Source organism: Mastacembelus armatus, chromosome 5 (genome assembly GCF_900324485.2).
Source record: "Mastacembelus armatus chromosome 5, fMasArm1.2, whole genome shotgun sequence".
Taxonomy (NCBI): Eukaryota; Metazoa; Chordata; class Actinopteri; order Synbranchiformes; family Mastacembelidae; genus Mastacembelus; species Mastacembelus armatus.
Window position 1 is genome coordinate 24,657,816 of NC_046637.1, and position 20,153 is coordinate 24,677,968.

Below are 20,153 nucleotides of genomic sequence, written 5' to 3' on the forward strand. Positions count from 1 at the left end.
GTACTTTCCGCAGTGGATGTATTTCTGGCTGCATGGTGCCTTATAACAACAATACGCGCTGCTGCAAAGTGTCAGTTTCATGCATTGTCCAGGTGTGTAAAGGTGAACCAGCGATAGTCAGATTTTAGGGCATCCTCATGTGATACTGTTCTATTGAGAAACAGGCCAAATCCCATTCATATTATTATGGTACTCACATTTTGATTCATTTCCATTTTACATATGAGCCCAACACTTATACTAACTATGAAATTAGTGCAATGTGAAAGGTTTTGATTATAGAGACAAACCATCAGATCAGTATCGCTTGTGTCAGCAATTCCTTGAAGTGCTTAGAAATATTTGTTTTGGTTTTATGTTCTGCAGATTTACTGTTTTGATCCACTGCTCTCATCAGCATCATTTTCAGCAACAGGAAGCTTTTTTTCAACATGAGAAAAAAATCTTCACCTGTTCACTACATGGCAAAGTTGCTGAGCAAGCATTTAATGGCCAATTCAGCGTCTTACACAGACACCCTTTGAAATGTAGATTGGAGAAGCTGAGGATGAAATCCCCAAACCTCCTGAGTCTCAGCTGCCTTAAAGAGTCTGGTATTTCCAAAAGGACATAGCAAAGGCCAAAACAGAGCTAAAATGGGACTGAACTTTGGGCTTATGTTCACCAGGATGGCAGAAACATGACTCCAAAAGGAATTTAATGTTGCTCCATGTTTGTCAGATGTGTAACTAAGCAGCTGTTTGCAACAACAACTTTCAAATGTTTTATGTTAGTGTTGGATGTGCTGCATTTTTTAACATCTCATAGATATGTTAATGTTACATTTTGCATAATACAACAAAGGTGTCATCTGAAAATAATAGCTAAGTAGCTCCCTCTTGGTGTACTCTAAGTGTGACCAGGGTCACACTAGGACAGTTTCTCTGAATGGCACTTCATGAGTTCGTTAGGTTTTTGGGTGAGGAGTCAGATAAAGATGCACACACACACACACACACACACACACACACATATACAAAATGCAGAGTGGCCCCAGGGTACAAGCACAATAGGTTGGGCATTTATTTCTGTCTGTGGAGGTATTAATACTAGCGGGTGGTCCCTCATATTATCAGGCTGACACTGCAGCTCGTAGCAGCATGTGCACACTGATAGATTGCAGCCCCTGTATGGAATGTAACTGTATGTTTTGCTAAGAATGCATAGATACATAATAAGGACTGTTTTATTTTCGCGCCCCAGCTTGGGGTATGACTGTTCAGTTGGCACATCGCCGCCTGCAGGGGGATGTCAGTTGTGACTTTCCAGTAATAACAAGGGCGTGTTGTTTTCTGTGTGCATATCTCTTCTACATGTATGTGTGTGTGTGAGAGAGAGAGAGAGAAAGAGACACACACACTTTCAGAGTTTTATTTCAAACTAAACAGCCAGTCAAGAGTGAAAAGATGAACCAGAGAACGACAGATTCACATCAGTAATGTGAAGCTCATGCTCTGCATTGAGTGTTTGTGTGTGAGCCCGAGAGCAATAGAGTGAGGACGCTTTTAGACTCTTTCCTACAATTCTGTGCCTACTTATCTGGATTAGATGTTAGATGCCCTTTATGCAAGTCATCCAAATATCATTAGGGCTAAACTCACCATGTGGTTTTGGTTCAGAATGTGTGGAACGCATGCACGGCCTGTTGATGTTTCTCCACTCTCAGGCCCTCCATGGGGCAAAATAACATTCTCTGCTCTCACAGAGCTGAAGGTGGAGACAGAGGGAAAATACATAAATACAGAACATCAATAAACTAGAGATCCTGAGATCATGAGGTGCAAGACGCTCCTTTGCTGTTAACAGTAGCTTGGCATGCAAGGACCAACTCGGTGCAGGGGCTGCAGTGTGAATACTGTTTATTACTACAGAGATGAGTGTTCATATTTTACACATTTATAAAGAATTAGATAAATAAAAAAATGTAATTATATTAAGTTTAAAAAAAAAAGACTAGGATGAAAATATCATCAAAATGTTTTTTCATTTCTTCCCACTGAGCCTGACTTGGTTCCAAAGAGGAAAGAAAACCATCTTGATTATTTTTTAGTTTTCTGTTGTTCTTGTGCCCTCCTTACTTTCCAGGCACATGTAAGAGAGCAAAGTTTAAGGAAGTGTTCTCCTTGGAAAATAATGGCACATTAACAGCCAAACATTTCCTCCATATTTTCCCGTGCTCTATATTTATACTCTCAGCAGCACACACACACACACACACACACACACACACACACACACACACACACACGGCATGCCACTGTGTTTATTCATTTTTAGTCATTTCAGTCATGTGGTTTCTAGGATGGCCCTGATTTCATTATATGTTGAGTTGGAAGTCGGAAAACATCCTGATTTATTTCGGAACAAAAACTTATGCTATGGTTTCCTTTTATATTTATAAGTAAACAGGACAAAATGTCATTATCATACACTTTTCTCCAATGTGTTAGCCATCTGTCTTGACTGCAGTTGCTACTGTCTGGTTGTCTTCAGTTGCAAATGTCAAAGCTGAACTTACAAATTGATTACAAATTAAATTTGATTCAATTTGTATAATTTGATTCAAAGATATACATGTTGTATTGGCTTATATTTATTTTTCTGCTATTATGCAGACTTCAAAATGTCCAGCATGACTTTAATGACATGACTTTAATGAGAATTCTTTACATTATTGTTATCACATGCTAATTTTTTGTTTGGACTTCAAAGACAGTGTTTTTCGACTCCTAAAATGGCACAGTTGCATACAAATGATCAGTGGTTTCCTTCTTAAGAAGAACTGGGGAAATCTGACAGTGAAAGTGAGCAAAGTGTTACCAGTGTGCCTGTAAGTGAAAGAGCCAGAGCCTGAGCTGCAGCACTGAAAGTTTGACACTGTTTGCACCAGAGTGTGAGAAACAGAAGGAGGACATAGCTATAAAACCTTGTCTCTGCAGAAATAATTGTCAGGAAAAGGAGCTACCCTAATCAGAGCAAGACAAACAACCTCTTTAACTTTTTTCACTTTAGGTAAAATCCTCCATGAGAGAAAAACAAACTCCTTGAAGTACAGTGAATCCCTTGTTGTCAATTCATGTAAGCTGAAAGTTGAAAATAGTAACTGTAGTGACAAGATGACTTAAACCTGGTCTGAAAACGAGAACAAGTCTCGCACCTATTTGTTGTTTAAAGAAGAAGGAGTGAAAGTTTTCATTGCATCATGAAACTGAGAGCAGGTTTTTTAGTAAAATGTGCAACAGCTTTTTGAGATTACAACAAAGTTTACCAGGCTCATGACTGATAATGATGTGCCACATAATTAACACGGGGCTCACCGCACAGTAAATGTCTTCAGCTTAAAAGTTGTCTTATAAGAAATGTAGTCATCCCCTGTCTCCACACTGCACTTTCCTAAAATCAAACCTGGTAACAGTAAATCAGTGTGGTAAAAAGAACAAACATTAAAAACATTCATCATATGACACATTATTGGCAGTGTGAATACAGCATACCTGTAAATACAAATACAAGGTTTACAGTACGACTTTAAAAATAAAGGTTTTACCATTGAGGAGAAAGTAACCACCTGAATAGTATGTGTTCATTGTGTGTGTCTGGGAAACATTGTGTGTGTGGTTGTGTGTGTGCATGTGAATATGATCTTAAATGTCATTGTGTGGTGCTCGCGCCGACTGCCTCTGTGGTTTCCTGAACATTCTGCATCTCAGGCTTGACTGAGATCACACACACACACATACAGAGCACAGAAAACATTGATGTAAGATGAGCCATATGTCAGAAGAGCAGGTTTGTGGATAAACCAGAGCATAAGCTCCAAATTAACGTGTGCTACTAGGTAGCTGGGTGAGTCTTGGCTCATGGGTTTCTCTGCAGTGGGACAGTGGCAAATGCAAACTAGGTCACTAATGGTAATGTCGCCCTGAATGTGTATGTGTGTTGGTCATGACTGCATGCATTCATAGGGTTGAGGTATAACATTTGAGGGTATGTATGATGTGATGCTGCCAACATTACATTGTGTACTTACTGTCAGATATAGTTTGGATGTGCGTGTGAGTGATAAACTGCGTTCATGTCACTGCAGTGGGGCATTTTCTCAGTAAAAACCACAGAGAGAGTTTCTGATCACAGCTGGAGGCAGGGGGACACCTGTGACCTGCTCATAAGCCCTGTGGTCCCCTGCCCTACATACAGCACACAGAGAGAAGGCACATCTAACATGAGGATATCGACAGTGGGCAGAAGAAAATATTGCCTGTAAAAAATCAGTATTAACAAAATAATAAAGTTATATTAAGTCTTCTATATGTAAAAAAACCATTTTGTGATGTAGGGGGATGATAGATATAGCAGGTGCAAGATAAAATTCTCCAGTCTCCTAAAATTGCTGATTTCACTTTTATGTTTACAGAGCAAAGGTTTTATTTCAGTTGAACTTAAACTTGCAACTGATTTGTTTTGGTAATGACATGGTTTCACCATACAAAACTGATCCCCCCACCCCCACACACAGGGAGAACATGCGAACTCTTTACTGTGAGGGCACAGTATTAGCCACTGCTGCACCGAGGCAACTATTGTTTACATTGTTTTAATATTAATATACACAACATGTTTATATACCTGTGCTCACATTAATAAGATTATGTTTTTACAGCAGTTTCTCCAGCACAGGCAGAAAATACTGTTCATCCAGTGTTTCTTTGAAGTAGTGACCCATTTTGCAAATAAAACCACCATAACACCTTCATAGATACTGTGATTTTTGTAAAGTTTATAAAAGTGTCCTTTTGATTAATTTATCATTTCTTTTCAGAAAAAAAGAAACATGGAGTGTTCACAAGTGACACAGTTGTGGTGAGCAAGTATTAAGGTTACAAAACAGACAGAAGACACTACAGGTGGCCAATGTGTATCTGTGTATGTTTGTTTTTAGTGTGTGTTTGAGTGTGTATGTGTGTGCTGTGGTGATAGGGGGAGCTACATTTCCGTCACTGCACAGGTGCGTAGTGACATGTAGCCCCTGCACAACCTTGATCTCATATACACCCGGCGACAAACACACTTCAGATGCTGCGATAGGTGTCACCTCAAACCACAGTGATGATGGTATTTTCAGTAGAAATACGAAGACGAGGGGATTTCACAAGAAGAGGAGCCTCAAGATGTAAAAACTCTCTAAGCCAAGTGCACATGTGATCCACCTGTGTCTTGTCGATAAGTGTCAAAACTTTCGACAGCAACACAAAGAAAAAAAAATATATAATCCTAAATTGACCTGAAATGCCGTTTAGTGTGTTACCACGTCATCTGTTCATTGTTCATGTCAACATTACATGTGTGGCACTGCAGTCCTGTAACTGTATCTAATGATGGTTGTGGTTTTGTCTTGCTGGGTTTTTTTTTTTTTTTTTCATGCTATTTTCTCTTCCCACACTATGTGTATACTGAACAAAAATGTAGCCCTTCTGAAAAAATGGGGAGTGGCACAATAAACCACATGCAGATGCTTTCTATCATAAAACTACAGACAGTGACAAAGGCATAACATACAGCTGTACTTGGGCAGGTCTTAGCTCAAAATAGGTGGTTAACAGCCCATGAAAGTGCTGAAGTGTAAATGCATGTGGATAAGTACATAACAAATGAAAACACCAATGTCAAGTACTTTTCCATGGTCCAGCTTTAACATATGACAATGTAGTACAGAGCCAAAACTGAATAGCCAGTATCCCCATAGCGAGGGTGACTCCATGTTATTTCCACTACCTCCCACCTCCTCCCACACATCCACACACACACACACACACACACACACACACACACACACACACACACACATAAGATATCTACAGTTTGTCGTTCTTGCATTAGTCTTGTTCATTCAGCCTCTCTCTTTCCCAAGTTCCCAAGGCTGTTTCATTACAGAGAAACCACTTAATCGGAGGCACATCCACCCAACAGTGGATTGGTTCTGCAACAGCTGAGCAAAACATCTGCTGGGCTCTCAGTCTTAGCCAGGATGCTCTGGGGTTGATTTAGACCAGTGTTTGACATAAACCGATAAATTTGCAATTCCACTTCCAGAAACGTCCACCCTCCGCACATACTGTTAGTCTAAGAAAGTTTTCTTCCCTTTTTTCATCATCTCTACTGTGGTTGTACCTCACCCCCTGTTCTGTGAATCAACTGCCCCGCCAGCACCACCACCCTCCTGTTTCCCCCCTCTCCATACAGCTGTTCCCTTGCCTCATGTTGCACATTCTTTCATTCTTAGGGCTCTGGCTGTCAGGGTCCCATTACTCTCCTTTCTGCTGTGTGTGAGAGAGAGAAAGAGGCAAAGTAACAGTTTGAGAGGGATCTAGAGCCTGAAAGACAGACTACAGCTGCCTGGAGTACAGGCCCCCCTCACATACTCACACACACATACACACACACACACTAACTCCCCCAGCTGTTTGTCTCTTACCAATTACTGTGGCCCCTGCTCGTCCTGTCCCCACTAGTCCCCCCACATCCACCACCCCATCCCGTAAGCACCTTCCCACTGCTATTTTTAGCTTTAAAGACAAGGGGCCCCCTTCACGGCCTAATCACGGCATCCACCGTGCGACTGCTCCCTTCAGATTTCCAGACCTCCCCCTCCTTTGTCTCCCACTCTTCAAACTTTCCCTCCCCGTCCTCTCCATCTTTTTGCCACTGGCTCAGGTAATATACTTGGGAATGCCAAACAAAGGAAAAGCGCAACACAAAAACAGGCACCGACCCGACAAACAACAAAGCAATTAGCCAGTGTTTGGTCTGGCTGGAACAACCGTGACCTTTCAGGAAACTCTGCCTTCCTGTCAGACACTGGCTGGCTTGTCGCTCAGGCTGATTGAAAGCTGAGAAACACAACAGCCAGTATTCTTGGAAGTGTGTGAGGGCATTCGACACAGTTGGTTGGTGACTTTCATCAAGAGGTCATCACGACCTGCACATGAGACATGAAGACCATTGCTGTCTAGACCTTTGTGGTCTTGTTGTTGTTTTTAGTAATGAACCTTAAAACACTTTCTTCCAAATCAAGTGAAGAAAGTGTTACAGCCTGAAAGCTGACACTGAATGCCTTGGCAGAGTCATGAGCTTGTTTACCCAGAGGATATATCTGGTTGTATTCTATTGTTTTCTTACTCTAAACACATCGCACGAAAGTCTGAATCCAACAATGATACAAACAAGTATTTATGTGTAGCCAAGCGCTAATGTAACATATAACCTTTGACAACAGGCCTCAACACTGAATCCACTGGCATCACCACCATGAACATGAACACTGTACTTTATTGTGAGATGTTCTCACACACACCAGCCTACTGCTGGGGAATGCCCTACTTTTTCTGTTTCTAAAAACTACAGTGCCCAGCAGTTTCCAAAAAATACTGAGACCAAAAAAATGAAGTTTAACAACAGACAGTGTAGGGACGTTACAGGAGAAGATATCAAGATTATCGATTGCATTTTGGTTGTTTTGTTGACAAGCGCCAAAGGAATAAACAGATGCCAACAGATGCTTTCTTTAATGTATTGTGTTGTCAGATAGGTTCGAATGTAAAATGTAGACATTTTTAGACAAATATTTAAAGCGCTCTATTAGCAGAAATGGATTATAGTATTCATAAATATGTTGTTATTAGTGTGTAACCACCAGAAAATACCAATAGTTGCATTTTCTTAATCTTAAATTGAACCTTTATTATCTACATAGTAAGCAGGTCTCCTTTCACAGAGGTAGCCATATTTTTACAGTAGCCCAGAATGGACAAACCAAGCACTGGCTTTAGACAGGAGGACCAGGGGAAGCGTAACCTTCCTCACGTGGAAAAAAAAAGTCAGGTATTGTATAAGCTCTGCTATCAAAACATTTCTAGTGATGCCCAGCACAGTGAGAGAAAGAATCTTTGCTGAAGCACAGGCTGATTCAAAGGCTGTTTTAATTGCTGTTTACAGAGCACAAATTTTCCATGATGGGCAGTCATAAAGTAGATTAAGTTGAAACGGCTAATGGGGAAAAAAGATGGTCATCCACATGCCGATAAGATATTTCCAGGATTTTCCTCTTCTTGTGATCTGTCTCAACTGCTCTGGCAGATAAAGGCGCCCGCTTTCCTACTTCTCCTCCTCATGCTGATCTTTAGGGTCCTTTGACGGCCTATGTGCACCTCATGTTTCCAGATGATGGTGATCCCATTGTATTCCTCAAGGACTCCTAACCTGCTTCTTATCAGTGTTGACGTCTTTTTTCTCTCCTTTTCCTCTTTGTGCTTGAAGAGAAACATTATAGTTATTTGTATCAACTCAACCACAGCCTCACGGGTGCCCAACTCCCACTGATTACGCCAGACTGTGAGGAATTTGTGTTCACAGGGCTTGAAAACTGGCTTCTTCTAATTCAGTCCTTTTCTTTTAAAACAAACATGATCTCATTGTGTTTATGTGGCAATTCTGAGGGAGGTTTGATCAAAAATGTCAAAACAGACAAAAAAATTCTTTAAATTCATGAAATACTTAATTCTAAAAACATGCATCCAATAACAGCAACCATCAGCTTGTTGCTTTTTGTATAGATACAAACTTACATATTACAATTTTCTTTTTTTCATAAAAGTTATTTAAGAAGAAACTGAGACCAGGGCAAGTCAGCCTCAGAATCGCTCTCACTTGCCAACAGGACAAAGGGTCAAGACCCCCAAACATGAGTTTCCTTTGGTCAGTATGTTTTCCCAAAGGATGAGGTTACACTTGAACCAGAAAGCTAATCCATAGCTGCTATTGCAGTAGCAGAGGGAGCCAGACCACACAGCATTTGAGGTCAGGAGGGCTGTCGACCTTTTTAGTTGCATTTCTTTTCCTCAGACTGAGAAAGTCATGGAGCACGCATTCTTTAAAATGAACCCAGGTTATATCAACTTATCAGCACTAATGTGTATAATCATCATAGTTTTATTTTTCTGGTCATACTGGTCATATTATTTCACAAATCAAAACAAAGAGTTTAGTGCCTCTAACCAAGCAGGATAAAAGCTACAGTTTTATATGCGCAATGTGACCATATTACTAGCATGTTGAAGCTTAATCTGCAACTATTGTTTTATAATCTTGTTTTTATAAACAGTTTCATTCATCCTTTAAACAAAATCTCTCAACATTTCCAGTTGTTCCAGCTGCTCTAATATGACCATCTGCTCCTGTGCTTCTTCAAGTGTGATGGTTGAATGAATATTCTGGGATATCTGTTCTGTAAGAAAAACATGGCATTTGACCTTTGACTCTAGGAAGTTATAGACAACAATGTTTTATTATGCAACATTTGATTAATTTAGATGTTAATTAGCTTATTAATCAATAATGTAAATTAGCATTAGTTGCAGCTCTACTTTTAAGAAACGTCTTACAAATTCAATTAGATTTATATATTGACCAAACAACATAATTCAGTCCATAGTAATAATAACTGTTTGTCATCATGGGGCTGTAGTTTATGAAATTCTTCAAGGCTTCACAGCAGTTTATTAAAAGTCCTGTTTTCTCTCAGTTGTAAAAAGAAGTGGCTCGATTGTGGGAATGTAAAGTATCAATTTTACGTGTTGAATACATTAACACATCCCATGAATCATTGTTATGTTGCACAAGTTGTTTTTTTTTTTCAACTCTCGGATGTTGTAGTTTTATATGAATGGATCTCCTGCTCGTCATAGATCTCAGCGGTGACAAATCTGTGAGAAAACCACATGCAGTAATGTGTCTTTTCCGCTTCTATTTCCGAAGAAATATAAGTTTGCCAGAATTACTGTACATCAGTAAACATTTACATAATGTGATTATAACCTGTGTCTGCTATTGAGCTGGCTTCTCAAATTAATATGAAAGCTTAAAATGACTAAGGCAGGTTATCTGTGTATATGCAGAGATAAGATCACGCTGACATGAACTGCTGTAATTAACTAAAGGAAAACAACGCTGTTGAATTGTTCTCTCCTAAATCAGCAACATCCGAACTGTTTTCTCCCTTGTTCATTTTCACTCAGGCTGAAATGAAATTGCAGAGGTGTAATATGTTGCCTTGTGTAGGTAATCACACTGAATGCTTCATTTGTGCATTTGTGTGTTTACACAGAAGTAAGGAGATCGACTTGTTTTTTGTTTTTTTTAAGTTCAGTCCAACATACTATAGTTATCTATCTTTGACAAGTGCCATGAATCAACTGCTGACTTTGAATATATGCAGCACATGTCATTTATGTTATCGTTAATCTGTGTTTAGGATATTTTAGTAGAGAGGTTTGTCTTACCAGTACTGGAAAAGAAAAAATGCTAAATATGCACTACTAAAAACAACATGTGGCTTATACCGACCCCCCTGCTGCAAACATTACAAAGAAACTAGAATATTGTAATGCTTGATGCAGATTTCTCATTTCGGTCCCGTGTGCTTTCTTCATCCTAGAGCAACACTTCCTGCTATTGTCTGTCAGACACAAGCAACAACACAATCTGTCGCTCTCTCTCACACACAAATGCAAACACACATATCTCCTCCCATCCCTCCCCAGAGCTTTTGGTGCAGGGGCAGCACTGACAAAAAGTTGTGGGGGGATGAGGGAGGGGGTGATAAGGCAGAGCAACTGTGTCTTCTCTGAAAAAGAGATTGCGAGACTAAGTAAGAAAAAAAAAGAGAGCGAGAGATAGTTTAGCTCACATGAGAGGAAGTGAAAGACACAGAAAAGTCAGTGGGAGCCCGTTGTGTCAGGCAGTTGACTGTGACTCTTTCAGTGCACAGCCGGGTTTCAGCGCTGCAGCACCACTCCCCTGTCAAAGCAGGATCTATCTTCTGCCCAAGCCTCACAGCCTGTCCGGCTGCTGCCTCTGTGATTGACTGGACCGCTGTGGAAGCCAGAGGGACCTTTCACTGGATGTCAGCACCCAAACCTGGTAAGACATTTTGCACATTTGGACTTTGTATATATACATGTATCTTCCTGTGAAAAAGTGTGTACTGTGACTATAGATTACTAGGAAAGTCTTTATGTTTTCTACTCTGAAGAAAGGCTTCTAGCTGCAGATGTTGACACGGTTTTGGCCAGACTGAAGTTTCTAAGTCCATTTGCTTTGGTTCATCGTCACTGTTACTACCAGCAGATGGTCAGCTTTGGTTGGCTTCAGCTGTGAAAACTTTGGGTTGGTTCTGGATTCAGAGTATCAGATATGCTTTATATTATTATTAGTGCAGATGCAGCAAAATCATTTAGACTTATAAAAGTGCAAGAATGTTTAGAAAAAAACTGCGGTCTGCTGCACTAGAAAAAAAAAATTGTACTTCATTTTTCTGGTTTTATTTGTTTGGTTTGGGAAGTGTTGTTTCAGGACAGGGAAGGGGAGAAAATTGGAAACAGACCCACCCACCCTGGAGAGCTAGCCTGTCCATGAAAAGTATTAGGAGGAATGAGGAGACACATAACAGTCCCTTGCCACAGAGTTGAAGAAGACAAACACAGAGATGAGAGAGAGAAACTGTGCAGAATAAGGGTGGAAAGAGGCTTAGTTGACACAATGACAGTGAATTAAGTTGCTGTCACTCTCTTCTCTGTACTGAATAACAAGCAAAGACACTATAAGCAGTGAGCAAAGACTGAAAATGTGTTAATGTGCTTGGGTTTTTCAGATTTACTCGTGCCTGCGTACATTTTTTGCCCCAGAAATCTCGATGAAGATGAAATGCTGGCCTCAGCGTTCGCTTTCGCCCAAAACACTAAACTTTCACTCTATTTTTACTCACGAGTGCTGCTCCATTTTTAGTGACTTGTCTGCGTGGTTTGTTGGGTTATAAATCAGACTCTTAACTGCTCTGTGTCCTCTCCAAAAATATAATGATATAATGATGACATTCTTGGTTTAGTTTGGCCGTGCCCCTTCTGTGATAAAGACAAATGTGTTTGAGTGAGTTTAATACTGATAAAAACTGGAGCTTAAAGAATACAGACTCTCTTTGGACAGGCACCACTATGTGAAAACATATATGCAACGTATTTTATAATAAAGTTGAATAAAGTACTTTTATTAAATACTTTATTAAATAAGAAATGTTATGTTTAATGTTAGTGTTTCTCAGTCCATGTACTGAAAACATACTCTTGCTTAAAATCTGAGCAACTCAAGCTTCTAAAATGAGATTAGCTAAATGTACCTATTCCATTTATCCCATAATGTGGGTCAGAAGGGAAATGATCAATCAGATGCTCAACAGTTAGCTGCTAGATTGATTGATAACAAATGATAATTGCAGCCCTAATGGGAACAAATTGAAAAATTAAACCACAGCTTATTTAATTAGGGGAGAATAAAATAAATGTCCCTGTGTGAATTCAGAAATTAGTCTGAGCTGTCAGTCTTGATAGTCTATATTTCTGTCACTGTGATAAATCATCAGACTCTGGGTTTGTTTAGGTTGTGAAGGTTGGAGGGCAGCAGGTTAAGAGGCCATAGTCAGCTGGAAGTGGCCCTCAGGGGACATAACTCTCCCACTCTCAGGGTCACTGACCCAGGCTACATCTGTGAGAGTGAGTCACAGCACGGGTGTCTAAATCAAGCTGAGTGGTGTCGTCTGAGGGCACAGAAGGAAAACAATCTTGTGTGTTTCAGTTTCAAATCTGCTACAGTGTGTACCGTATTAGGTTTTCTCCAAAAGTGTTAAGATGTCCTTTAAAGATGTCATCATTTGCCTGTGGAAACCTGGCTCAATAAGGAGAAGGGTTTTTTTAACGGCATGACTGTCAGTCCAATCAAAACTTATATGCATCTTTGTTCAATTACCAAAATAACTTTTGGATATGCTTAGGTCCATTACATTTTCCAAGTTGCTGGACAATACAGTAAATTGGTTATACAGTAGGCCAAAAGTATGACCATCCAAAACACATCACCTCTCATTAAATCCACTTTGGTTTGAAGAGGGTTAGAGAAGTGAGCACTGTATACAGATGAAGAAGGAACCTGAGATGAATGCTTAAGATGTGCATGATACATGATAGTAAGTTCATCTCCATCTCTGACACAGGAAGAGGCTGCTGTTTGTGTTTAGATAACAAACAATAGGTACAGTCATTCGTTTGAGTCCACCCCCTTGTGGAAAAGTATTTAACTGCAGTGATCTGATGTGTTGCAGAGTTTATTTGAATGTTACTGCCACAGGAAAGTCTCACTGTAGAGGGAAATGCTTTCAAAAAGATTTTGTCATGAAGGAAGCAGCTAGTATCAGAAATGTATGTACAGTGATGGAAAAGCTAATTTCTAACAGAAAATATAATACATTTAAGTAATTTTATTAGCATTTTTGCTTTTCCTTTTCTATACTCTACTTATATTATCATATAATCCATAATGTGAGCTAAAAGGCATGAGGATTTGCAGAAACACATTGTTTCTTAGATTATATTTACATATTCAATAATAGTCTAATAAACAACATACATTATAAGTCTTTTTCTCTGAAAGACCACGTAGATCACCACAACTTCTACGAAATCTCCCCCTCACAGGTTTGTTCAGTTTGACATGTATAGCACTTTGAAAGCCATGTAGGAGAACTTTTCAAAGGGGTACAAAGTGTTCTGAACTCTGTGTTTAGACCTTTTCCACATGTGTGCACACTGGAGTGTGAAGGCGTCGTAAAGCAACACTTTCCAGCAACAGTTAGTTTCCAGAGAAACTAGGCAAGTTCTGAGCGCTATCTCTCCCCTCTGTGGGTTGACGTTGCTTTGCTGTTGGGAATGGAAAGGCTTTAGCGGCTACCCACTGCTGTGAACAGCCTCAAGCGACTTCTCGGTTCAAAGTTACCGCACAGCTGCTGGCTAAAGCTACATAGGGCCTACCTGCACACATGCAGTGGTCTTTATTATGAAGAGTTCAAGAGAGAGAAAAAAACTATGCCTTACCACTGTTTTACATATGAAATGGAGATTTTTCTTCTGTGTTTGTGGATTGTTAGTTTAGTTGGATTTTTTTTCTTTTTCTGCACTCCACATTAAATTGTGATTTACAGCAACATTAACTGATTTTCTTTTAGACCCTTTGGTGCAGGGGACCAGGCTGTAAACACAACACTGACATATTATCACTTTATAAATCTGCTGTGGCAAACATTTTTTGGTCTCCACCAGCTCCTGTGGGAAATATTTGGTTCTTTAGCTGCTAAATGCTTTTATGTTCACCAGCAAGTTGTGCATTTTGTACAAATGCAGTACAGGCTAGGGTACAGTAGATTTATCTCTCATTTTGAACCAAAGGAAAGCTGCCTGGTACAGGTGAAAAGAAGGTTGATGGGAGTGACAAGTGAATCAAAGCAGTAAAGTTCTGAGCTGCAAAAACCAAAACAATGGGCCTCATCCAAGATCATATAATTATCACAAAGACAAAATCAAATCATTCTTTATGTTTATTGCAATTTTCATACAGGTTTATGCAAATCGAAGTGGTTTAGTGGATACCCTCTTTAGTAAAATAGAAAGATTAAAATAGACAACGTAGGCTGTATGTGTGGCTGTGTTGTGTTTCAGTTCATGTACATGTCAAAGTATGTTTCTGCATGCATGTGTGTGTCTGTGAGGTGGGATGACCCCCTGTGGAGTAGACAACAAATTCTTGTTTGTGGACCCCCAATTTCCAGGAGATCTGTTTGACAGATAACTCTACACATTCCATGAGTCACAATAAGATTCTGTGGCATTTCTGTCAGTGACTCCTTCAATATCATGCACATTATCCAAACTGTCAATACCAGAGGGCACAATCACGCTTGCACCACATGCAACTATGAAAGCTGCTGCTGGCCGTTTGTTTGGGAATGTACGTGTATCTACGCAGCCCTGGAGGCATACTAATGTTGGCTTTTGCCTGAATATGCATCTTAATTATTCACAGCTTTTTCCATTCTCTAATCACTTTCTCACTCACCATATCTCTCCTTGAATCCCTCCTTTTCTTTCATTCTTTTTGGCAATCTGCCCTGCGACTGCTGCTCTCTCCATCACTGTACTATTTGACTGCATTCCTCTCATTCCTACTGGCTTCCTGTGACTGGAAGAGGCGTGAGCCACAAAACTCCACCTTGGAGTCCTATGCATGTACACTATATGTGTCTTTTCAATTCTTTACTGTTCTGGCTTTACACTTTCAGAAAATCAGACCTCTGTGAGCACCTCACTTATGCTCTCATTTTACTGTAAAGTGGGCATGTTTGTAGGGTTTCATAACTCTCCCTCTCAGGATGATCCACACGCACACACACACACACACACACACACACACAAGCTGACTCAACCACACAGACTTAAACTGTCACATACTACTCAGAAGTGGCACTGCCCCTACGATGGCAGACACAATGTAGAAGTGGTGTGACTGGGAAAGATAAAAAGTGTGTGAACTCTGTTTGTGTCAGTTGATGACATGTTAACAAAGCCTAAACACTGGTGCCATCTTCATCCAGATAGTAAAAACTAATAGTGGGCCCTAAGTAGTCTTCTTTTTCGCTTTGAAAATGCCTTCTTTATGAAGGCTGTACCAAATAAGTAAAAAATTAGATATTTCACATTATACTTAAATTAGCGAGGTACCATCAAGTAAATATCATTTGAAAGGAATAGCTATCAGGCTGTATCTGCGTCTGCAAGAAAAAGAAGCTCTGTTGCAAGAATCTGCTGTTCAAAATGGAAACTGTGCTACGAAATTCAGTTCTCTTTGTATCTTAAATCATTCAGGCCACAGTCCTGTGACTGGGGAATGGACTGTTAAGTTCTGCCAAGAGCACAAGGGAAAAGACATGCTGTTGTTGAAATTAGACTGAGTGTTGTTGATAGCATTTTTTTTTTTTTAACTTGCCAAATTTCCCCTTAGGTTTACAGTTTAACTGAACAACAGGCCTACTGACTCATAGGATGAGGACTGGTCTGGGTCACATGAAATGAAAATATGACTCTGCTCACCATCTCTTAGTGGTTGTTTTGACCAGGATTGGTTTATCTTCATGGATCCAAACAGCCAGAGCTCAAACTTTGCTTTGTTTATCCCAACATAAAACTACAATACAGTCAATATAATCAGGAAAATGGCATGATGCATGTTAAGTTAAAAGCATATCAAGAATGCAACACATTTTCTAAATATATATGGCATGAACCAGACCAAATTTGCTATAAGCATTTCCACCTATGAGAAAGATGCGAGATACTTTTGAAAACATCAACACTTTGCAAAGCACTGGTCTACCTTTCTGTCTTTTGCAGTCCAGAGGGGATGAGCACTTCTTGTTGACGACGACAGATTGTGAAAATATCTGTAGATACATTTAACGACCAGTCAGTGTCTCACCTGCCTCACCTGCCCGCACACAGGCAGCACCCTAACCCCGCCGGGCGCAGCAGATGGAGCCCTCACACCAGCAGCGCGCACACGGATGGAAGTGACACTCGCAGCTTCATTTATTTCCCCAGCGACACACACACACACACACACACACACACACACACACTCAGCGAGGAGGAGACATATGTGGAGAGCAGCTCTCGGTGTTAAACGCAGACCTGAACGTGTTAAGAGAGTTAGAGACTTTAGTTTTTGACGTTAACGTGCCTACACACACGGCACCGCGGCGCGTGCTGACGGTTGGGATTGCAACATAAACACACCGGCTAACGTAGCTGTCCCGGTACCGACCCGTTTGGACAAAAAGAAGAAAAATAGACCAGATGTGACAATGAAAGGCTGCTGGACGACGTTTTTATCTGTTTTGTATTTTGTCTGACCTGCTGTTGTCAGTCCGTCCTAAAGGTAGGCAGGTCTTTTTAAATTTTATTTTATTTTTTGGCTAACACGCACTGTGAACGTGTAGCTAGCAAACGTGGGTGAAACCTGTAACAAATTTGATTTATTTGTTTATTTTTACGAACTAATGTACTTGTCTAAATGTCTGGGGTGAAGCCTTGCTGCTTCATCCTGTACAAAGCGCATTTCTGAAGATGGAAAAAGTGTTAACGAAACTTCGTGAGCTAAATTTCAGCCTGTGAACTCTGCTAACTAGCTTCAAACAGCCTAACGTTATCTTATTGTGACTGGTGTCCAGACTCAGCAGGTGTAAAAGCTCATTTGACCCAGATTTTCCACTGCACTTAGATGTTTTCCCTCTTTATATTATATTATAAATATGTCGTCGGTCTGAGCAACTCAACATGTGAAGTCAGTGTGAATTTAGTAAATAACGTTATTTCCTTAGTTACCTGCCTGAACTAATTGATGGGTAACTGAAGATAATTATCTTATCTCACAGGTCAAGGAACTACTTTAAAGTGATAACCATGGTGTAATTATGGTATTCAGGCCTCATTGTGAGTGCAAGTGTAGGATTTCCTGCTGGGTGTATTACCGTAACGTCACTGAGAAGTTTGACTCATTCACTTCTAAGCAACAAATGTTTGGTTGTCTGATAGACCATGGGGCAGGGAACTGGCTGTTTTTGAGTGGGTGTTCTGTAATATGAAAAGTTGCAAAAATTGTTAGATCCCACCCAAACCAAACCCCTTTCAGTTCATAGAAAATGAAAACATGCGTACATATGCATACATACACGCAGATGGCAGCCAAGCGTGGAATAATGTTCTCGTGTGTCCAGGTTCCCTCTCTGGATGGGATGAGCTCATACTGTAGCTTCAGAGCTGTTGTGAGGATACAGTTACATTAGTTTCATGTGGACCATGCCAAAGGAATTGACACCACCTATAGTATACTCCTGCGGTGGTTGTCTCTGCAGAGTGAAAATACTGTATCAAGGGATGTATGTGTCTGTGTGTTTACAAAAGTGTATGACTGAATAAAGACTGGTCATAATAACCAGCTCTTTATGCTGCACGATTGGTGTCATCTTACCTAAACTGTTGATCACAAAGGCTCCATTGCTCCACAGCTTTTGACAGCTTATGGGTTTGCCTTTGTCACTCACAGTCTGAAAAGGCCTCATATGGTTAAATGTTCAAGTGAAACTTTGCCACCAGAGAAAATGCTAAGTATTCCCACTTGGAAACTGACTTTCTGTCTGTGTGGGTTGTCTATATTATTTTACATCAAGACATCATTTTGATGACAACTACAGTCTTCTCTTTCCCCCGACAGCCGGCAGGAGCTGTGAGTCACTCTCTGGCCTAATTAGTTGTGTATCATGCAAGTGTGTTTGTGTAAGGTAATTAGTACTACAGTTTGCAATTCATACAGTTGAAATCAGAGAGTTGCACTGTAATGAGGTTGCTAGCAGCCAGTGTTGTTTTTTGACTTGCTCTTGAGGTTTGAAGTAGAGTTTCACTTTGCGTACGCTGGGTAACTAATAGAAATTCACAGTTATTTGAAGCACTTAAAAAGGTCATGATTATTTAAAGCATTTTCTGGTCATTCAACTAACAGTGTGGTTTGACTCAGCTTGAAGGGAAACAGGTGTTTTGGTTATTTATATTTATTTATTTAGTAACATTTATTGAATTAAAAACACATACTTAGAATTGGGTGCCTGTTTCTGTTTAATAGCATGCTGAGTACAGCCTTACTAGTGGAGCTGCAATAACGATTGTTTTCCTTATTGATTAATCCTATAATTATTTGCTTGAGTAATCCGTATATGTCAATATGTACAAAATGCCAGAAATTGTGATAACGTTAACAGTTACTTGATTATTGAAAATGTTGACAACTCATTTTCTGTATGTTGACTGGGTTGTTGACTATTCCAAAATAATTTTTTGGATTAGGTTCTTCACTCACCCTCTATTCACAACAGGTTGGTCTTTACATGTAGTAAAAAAACATAACAATGATCAAATCATATTTGGTGATCAGACTATCATCAGGTATTTATTTTGGGTATACCTTCATGATAGTTCTGAAAGTGGATAACATTTTCCCAGGACAGATAACCTTTAAAAGTCCTCAGTGATTTCCCAGTGTAAGCCACAGCAGTGCACTGACAATAGGGACAGTGTTCTGGACTGGCCAGAGCCCCAGATCACATTTCCTGTTCCTGATTTAAGATCAACTCAGCTGACTGCTGATACACTCTGCATGTGTATCATGCAAGTGTATTTGTGTTTGTGAGTGTATGTGAGAGAGAAAGGGTAAAACATGGAGATTATTAGGGAAATTAATGAAGTTCAAAGACAGTAACCTTATCAAAACCAGCAGTAAAAGCATGCTAGTACCAGAAGACAGTAATTTTAATACTAAGTGCACGGTGTATTTGAAAGAACAAAACCCTATCTGTGTATTCATAGCTTTCTAAGATGAGGTTCACAAATCACTGACCTGAATCCATTCATGCTTAGATGATCAGTCAGAGTTACTTTTGAAGTTTACAAAAAGGATGTCAGCTGGTGTGCCTGCCAGATCAGATGATTGTTCATGTCTTAATTTGCATAACTGGGGGCAATATTAAGGTTATCATTTGTGTGTTCTGTGTCTGAATATGGGTGTGCATAAGTTTTAATGTACTGTATTACCCTCTCTTTAATGAACAGTAAACACCTGCCAGATCATGGTAGTATCAGTGTCAATCCTTTTAGGAGTAACACAGCAGTGCGTGTCCCTAGTCAAGACAGTCTCAGTGCCATGCCAACCTTATGACACCCCCCTCCAAAAAAAGATGACCCTTTGGAACCTATGGGGGAAATAATAAAACTCTTTTAACAATTGTCAGTCTGTTTTGGCTGTGAGAAATCAAGCTGGAGAATCAAACTAAAGGGCATGCTAACTTGTGACACTCTCTCTCGCATACACACATTTCTACAGTGAGCTGGCGACCCCTCACCTTTTCCCGTGGCGCCTCAGGGAGACAACATCAAGAGAGGTCTTACAATTGTCTGACTTCTGACTTGACCTTTCGGTTGAGGAGAGTGGCAGGGACTGTACAAAACATTACTGATAACTATGAAAGAAGGAAAGAATAGACTACACTATGAAGTATATTTAAAGGATATTTGATTCATTATGTTGAATCACATTTGATTCACATTTGATTCACTGAATCACATTTGATTCAACAT

General features: G+C 40.0%; 1 protein-coding gene across 3 annotated transcripts in view; it reads left to right on the forward strand.

The window, feature by feature from the left end:
- Positions 1–10,702: 10,702 nt before the first annotated feature.
- LOC113130068 (histone deacetylase 7-like) overlaps positions 10,703–20,153 on the forward strand; it is a 37,783-nt gene continuing 28,332 nt past the window's right edge. For 2 of the 3 annotated variants that reach the window (XM_026306358.2, XM_026306361.2), the window contains exon 1: positions 10,703–11,013. The gene's annotated coding sequence lies outside the window, so the exon portion shown is untranslated. Of the gene's footprint in view, positions 11,014–16,598; positions 16,906–20,153 lie in introns of those variants that run through there. The other variant, XM_026306359.2, reaches the window with a different exon arrangement.